Here is a 7365-nt window from a genome sequence, read left to right on the forward strand (position 1 = left end):
GAGGCAAGGCAAGCTCATAAGCAACCTCCCCAACTCGTCTCAACACCTCAAATGAACCTATAAACCTTGATCTCAACTTGCCCTTCTTCCCGAACCTCATGATCCCCTTCATCGGCGAGACTTTCAAGAGAACATTCTCGCCCACCATAAATGATAAATCACGCACCTTCTGATTCGCGTAACTCTTATGTCTGGATTGTGCTGTGCGAAGTCGCTCCTGAATCAATTTTACCTTTTCCGAGGCATCCTTCACCAAATCCGTACCATATAACTTAGCCTCGTCGATCTCAAACCATCCGATGGGTGAACTATATCGCCGACCATATAAAGCCTCAAATGGAGCCATCTCGATGCTGGACTGATAACTATTATTGTAAGCAAACTCGGCCAAAGGCAAGAATCGATACCAATGCCCTCCAAAGTCAATCACACATGCTCTGAGCATGTCCTCCAAGATCTGATTGTCCGCTCCGACTGCCCGTCGGTCTACAGATGAAAAGCCGTGTTGAGCTCTACCCGGGTCCCTAACTCACTCTGTACTACTCTCTAGAAATGTGAAGTAAATTGGGGGCCTCTATCGGATATGATGGAAACAGGCACACCATGCAACCGAACTATCTACTGAATATAAATCCGGGCCAACCTCTCTGAAGTATACATGGTCACAACCGGAATGAAGTGCGCCGACTTGGTCAACCTGTCGACAATGACCCAAACTGCATCAAACTTATGCAAGGTCCGCGGCAACCCAACTACGAAGTCCATAGTAATGCGCTCCCACTTTCACTCAGGTATAGTCATCTACTGGAATAGGACACCTGGCCTCTGGTGCTCATACTTAACCTGTTGGAAATTTAGACACCTCGCAACATACTCAACTATGTCATTCTTCATCCGCCGCCACCAATAATGCTGCCTCAGGTCACGATATATCTTCGTAGCACCTGGATGAATAGAATACCAAGAATTGTGTGCCTTCTTTAGAATCCTCTCCCCCGAGCCATCGACATTAGGAACACATAGATGACCCTGGAGTCGCAGAACACCATCCTCATCAATAGTAACCTCCTTGGAACCACCTTGTAGTACCGTCTCTCTGAGAATCAATAAGTGCGGATCATCAAACTGACGAGCCTTGATCTGCTCCAATAGTGAAGACTGGGCAACGACGCATGCAAGAACTCGCTTGGGCTCTTAAATATACAACTTCACAAGTCTGTTAGCCAGGGACTGAATGTTCAAAGCTAATAGCCTCTCCTCTGCTGAAATGAATGCCAAACTACCCATACTCTTCGCCTTTCTGCTCAAAGCATTAGTAACTACATTTACCTTGCCTGGATGATAAAGAATGGTAATATCATAGTCCTTTAGTGACTCAATCCATTTGCGTTGCCTCAAATTGAGATCCCTCTGCTTGAACAAATATTGCAAGTTGCGATGATCAGTGTAAACCTCACAGGACACCCCATAAAGATAATGCCTCCAGATCTTAAGAGCATGAACAATAGCAGCTAACTCCAAATCATGTACATGGTAATTCCTCTCATGGGGATTCAGTTGACGTGAAGCATATGCAATAAATCGCCCCTCCTGCATCAATACACAACCCAAACCAACGCGTGAAGCACCGCAATACACAGTATACATCCCCGAATCAGAAGGCAACACTAGAACCGGTGTTGTAGTCAAAACTATCTTGAGCTTCTGAAAGCTTGCCTCACAGTCATCGGACCAACGAAACGGAGCACCCTTCTGGGTCAATCTAGTCAAAGGTGCTGCAATAGATGAGAAGCCCACCACAAATCGGTGATAATAACCTGCTAACCCAAAGAAGCTCCTTATCTCAATCGTCGTAGTAGGACGAGGCCAACTCTGAACTGCCTCAATCTTCTTGGGATCCACCTTAATACCCTCGCCTGATATAACATGCCCCAAGAATGCTACAAAATCTAGCCAAAACTCATACTTGGAGAACTTAGCATATAGCTTCTGTTCCCACAAGGTCTGAAGTACCACTCTCAAATATTGCTCGTGCGCCTCCATGCTGCGCGAGTAGATCAAAATGTCATCAATGAAGACAATGACAAACGAGTCAATATATGGCCTGAACACTATGTTCATCAAATCCATAAATGCCGCTGAGGCGTTAGTCAAACCGAAAGACATCACTAGAAACTCATAATGGCCATATCTAGTCCGGAAAGCAGTCTTCAGAGCATCTGAATCCCGAATCTTCAATTGATGGTACCCCGATCTCAAATCAATCTTGGAGAACACCCTGGCACCCTGCAACTGGTCAAACAAATCATTAATCATCGGCAATGGGTACTTGTTCTTGATGGTAACTTTGTTCAACTGGTGGTAATCAATGCACATCAGCATAGTCCCATCTTTCTTCTTCACAAATAACACTTGTGCACCCCAAGGCGACACACTCGGCCTAACGAACCCCTTTGCCAGCAACTCCTCAAGTTGTTCCTTCAACTCCTTCAACTCTTTTGAAGCCATATGGTACGGTGGGATAGATATAGGCTGGGTACCTGGAGCCAAATCAATGCAAAAATCGACATCACGATCTGGTGGCATGCTTGGGAGATTAGAAGGAAACACATAGGAGAACTCCAGGACTACAGGTACTGAATCAATCGCCAGAGTCTCTAAGGTAGTATCCCGAACATAAGCTAGATAAGCCAAATAACCCTTCTCGGCCATGTGTCGAGCCTTCATAAAAGAAATGATCCGACTAGGTGTGCTAACAGACGAACCCTTCCACTCTAATCTATTCAACTTTGGCATCGCCAAGGTAACAGTCTTGGCATGACAATCAAGGATGGCATGATATGGAGATAACCAGTCCATGCCCAGGATGACCCCAAAGTCGGTCATAACAAGCAGCAAAATATCCGCTCTAGTCTCATAACCACAAAATGTAACAATGCAGGACCGATAGACCCGATCCACAATAACAGAATCGTCCACTGAAGTAGACACATAAACAAGAGTGCCCAAGGACTCACGCGGAACATCTAGGAAATGAGCAAACAGAGGTGACACATATGAATAGGTAGACCCTGGATCAAATAATACCGAAGCATCCTTACCGCGGATAGAAATAATATATGTGATAATGGCATCTGAGGCCACTTCATCTAGTCTGGATGGGAAAGCATAGAATCTAGCTGGAGCAACACCTGACTGGCATCCACCTACCTGGCATCCACCTCTAGGACGGCCCCTACCCACCTGCCCTCCGCCTCTAGGAAGCCTGACGGCCGGTGCGACTACTAGTGATGTAATTATAGGCTGAGAACCATGCTGCACTACCTTGCCCGAAGCCTGGTGCAGAACCTTCGCACATGGCTGAAATCCCCGCACTCTAAACAACCTCTCGATACGATGGACTACTGACCTGAAGTCTTACCCTGATGGCCTAAATACCCATTGAAGGAATCCTGAATAGCTGGTGGGCAGTAGGAACTCTCTGATATGGCGCTGAAATAAGGTCGCACTGGAGCACCTCGAGAAGGCAATGGTGCTGGTTATGTGGGCCTGCTAGGCTGACCCCTCCCAAATTGACCTATGCCCCCAGACGGAGCACTACTGAACACTCCAGAATAACGAAACCGCTTGTCCTGCGGCATCTGCTCTCGACCCCGCTGATAATAACCCTCAATCCTCCGAGCTATCTCCACAACTAGCTGGTAAGAAGTCCCCATCTTAACCTCTTGGGCCATAGTGGCCTGAATACCGGAGTTCAACCCCACAACAAACCTCTGTACTCTCTCCGTCTCAGTAGGAAGTATAATAAGTGCATGGCGAGACAACTCAGAGAATCTCGCCTCATAGTCGGTCACTGACATTTGACCCTGCTGGAGCTGCTTAAACTGAAACTGAAACTCTTCCCTCTGGGAGGGTGGAATATACCTATCCAAGAAAAGTCATGTAAACTAATTCCAAGTCAAGGGAAGAAAATCTGTTGATCTGCCAAGAAGATAAGACTGCCACCATCTACGAGCCCTGCCCTCCAGCTGGAAAGTAGTAAAATCCACCATGTGGGTCTCTAATATCCTCATGTTGTGCAGTCTGTCCCTGCACCGATCAATGAAGTCCTAGGGATACTCATGTCGCTCACCTCCGAAGATAGGAAGGTGTAGCCTAGTCCATCTATCGAATAGCTTCTGCGGCTCGCCGACCGTAGCTGGTCTGGGCTCACATACGACTGCTGCCACTGGCTGGGATCCACCCACGGGTAGTGTGCCCGGGGTCTAATATACAACAGTTGCATGCCCAGGAGCCTGAGCAGTTGGGGTTTGTACCCCTCCAGCCTGAGATGTGACTGGGTCTGCTGGAAATAAACCAGCCTGGGTTATAGTATCCATGAACCGTAGCATACGCCCCATGACCTCTTGGAAGCCCGGTGCTGACATGAAATCTACCGGGGCTGGCTCTGCCACAGGGACCTCGCCCTGCTCCTCAAAAATGGGATCATGTACTGGATCCGCTGGTGGTATGGCTAGAGCAACTCTGGGACGCCCTCGTCTTCTACCTCAGGCTGGAGCCCTCTCCCGGCCTCTGCCTCGGCCTCTAGAAACAGGAGGAGCAGCTCCTGCCGGGTCTGGAACATCCACTGTGCTCGTTCTCACCATCTGTGAGATAATAAGAGAAAGATACTTAGTATAACATCAACTGCACTATCGGAAATGAAGAAAAAGTAGTTTCCTAACACCCTATAGTCTCTCGAAGATAAGTACAGACATCTCTGCACCGATCCGCAAGACTCTATTAGGCCTGCTCATAACTTGTGAGACCTACGTGAACCTAGTGCTCTGATACCATGTTGTCACGATCCAATTTCTCATATAGGTCGTGATAGCGCCCACCGTTACTACTAGGCAAGCCAAAAAGTGAACTAGCCAAGTGATTATTTCTTTTAACAATTTAGAAATGGTTGATTTTTAGTTATTAGATAAATAAGAAGTTGTCGCCCCCCCAAATTCGGGGAGCGCGACCGGCGCTCAACCGAGTGAACCCGGCCAAGAAAGCCTGTTAGATTTTCTTCTACCCAAATTTATCCATGAATAAGTCTCAAAACACACACACACACACACATTCATGGTTCAAAGTGGAATAAGTGATTTAATCACAACATAACTTGTTTAACATTCCCAATACCCATACGCAACTCACACTATATCTACAGAGTCTCTAAAAATACCAAAGAGTACAATGATAGTGCCGGCAACAAGACTCCGGCTATACCTCAAAACACGATAACACATACGAAACAAAAGATGCACAACCCCGGAATGAGATGGGGCTCACCAAGTCAACCGGGAAGAATGAGCACCACTATCACTGGTCAATATCCTCCGCTGTGGAACCACCTACATCCATTAAATATACAACGCCCCCGGTAAAAGGGACGTTAGTACATGTCGAATGGTACTAGTATGAAAACCAAATACCAATTTAAGAATTCGAAAATACAATATAAATATGATGAACCAGGGTGACAATAGAATAACATAGTTAACCGTTTAAACCAAAGTAATCTTATCAAGAGCTGTCATTAACATTTATAGAATTTAAGATGAGATCCTCTGTAACCATTCCCACACAAAGCGGTCATGCTGCCTCACCCCAATATATGCGGGTGGAGGTGTAAACACAATACCAAACTATCAAGTATCTAGTCTAACCTCGAAGAAGTAGTGACGAGGGGTCGACTTCGACACTTACTATGGGCTAACAATAAAATACCGAAATTATATTTAAACATGTGCTATATAAATACAGCTAAAAACTCAATAAAAAGAAATAAATAAATAATTCTTTCTCTAATAGTAAATCCCAAATTAATTTCCATCATTTAACAAATTAATCTCCCAAGCCAATGAAATAATATCAATTATAATTGGGCTCCACGAATTTATTACGCACGGATTATGTTGAGGTCGTACGATCCGATCCAACATACAAATATATAAATTGTGCACTGCCGAGGATCGAACGACACGAACCATAGATGCATCTATTCTACTGTTGATGCGTTCGGCCCGCTGCACAAGAAGAGAAAATACTTTATAAACAACCGATTCTAAGATTGTTAAGAGGCTAATATTCAAAGAAACACCAACTCTCATTAACGGTCAAGTAACTCGTCCAAACCTCAAGTAAATAAAATTCGACCCTTTTACAATTCCTTTATCAAGTTCCAATATGATTTAAGCACTTAAATTAACAAGTAGGGCGCAAACATCGCAAGTATAATATGATTTGGGTCCTAAACTATCCAGACATAAGCATAATTAGTAGCTACGTACGGACTCTCGTCACATCGTGCATACGTAGACCCCACAAATAGAAGCACATATTAATTTAATTCACCTATGAGGTTAATTCCCTCTTACAATGTTAGAAAAGAGACTTACCTCGTCTCAAAGTTTACTTTTCGGTCCACAAATATGCTTTAAACCCTCAACTTGGTGCCAAACGATTCGAAACTAGTCAAATGTTATATAAAATAATCAATACATGTTCAAAAGTTCATATTCTAACTATTAAATTGATTACCCAACCCCAATTGAAGGATTCCTAAAATTCACCATCGGGTCCACGTGCCCAGATTCCAAAAATATTTGAAGAAAGTTGTTACCCATAACCTCACGAACTCAAATATATAATTTGCACCCCATTCCATAATCATTTTTGTGGTTAAACTCCATTTTTATCAAAATCCTAGGTTTTTCTCAAAAATCCCATAAATCCTACCATTTTCCATGTTAAATCTACTTATGACTCGTGTATTTAACTAAAGAATTGATAGGGATCACTTACCTCTTGATATTGATGGAACTCCTTCCAAAAATGCTCTCAAAATCGCCTAAGACCAAATGAGAAATGAGGAAAATAAGGCTAAGTCCCATAATAAAAGTTGTTGCACAGGCCACATGTGTCGCATTTGCGACACCTTGTTGGAAAATTCGAAGGTCGCAAATGCGAAGCTAAGCCCTCACTGTCAAGGTCACATTGTGACCATAACATCGCAAATGTGAAGGGAGGTTGATCGCAAAAGCGACTGGAAATCTCGCAAATGCGAGTCCTGCCTTGACCAGGCTTCTTCGCAATTGCGAAGCCTGTCTCGCAAATGTGAGATTCGCAAATGCGAACAAAATCTCGCATTTGCGATACCTGAGACACCAGAAAAAAAAACAGAAAACTAAAGTCTTCCCATCCATCTAAAGGCGTACGAAACTCACCCGAGCCCTCGAGGATTCACACCAAACGTCCATACAAGTCTAAAAATATCATACGAACTTGCTCGCGTGATCGAAACGCCGGAATAACATCTAAAAGCACGAATCA

Source organism: Nicotiana tomentosiformis, chromosome 1 (genome assembly GCF_000390325.3).
Source record: "Nicotiana tomentosiformis chromosome 1, ASM39032v3, whole genome shotgun sequence".
Taxonomy (NCBI): domain Eukaryota; kingdom Viridiplantae; phylum Streptophyta; class Magnoliopsida; order Solanales; family Solanaceae; genus Nicotiana; species Nicotiana tomentosiformis.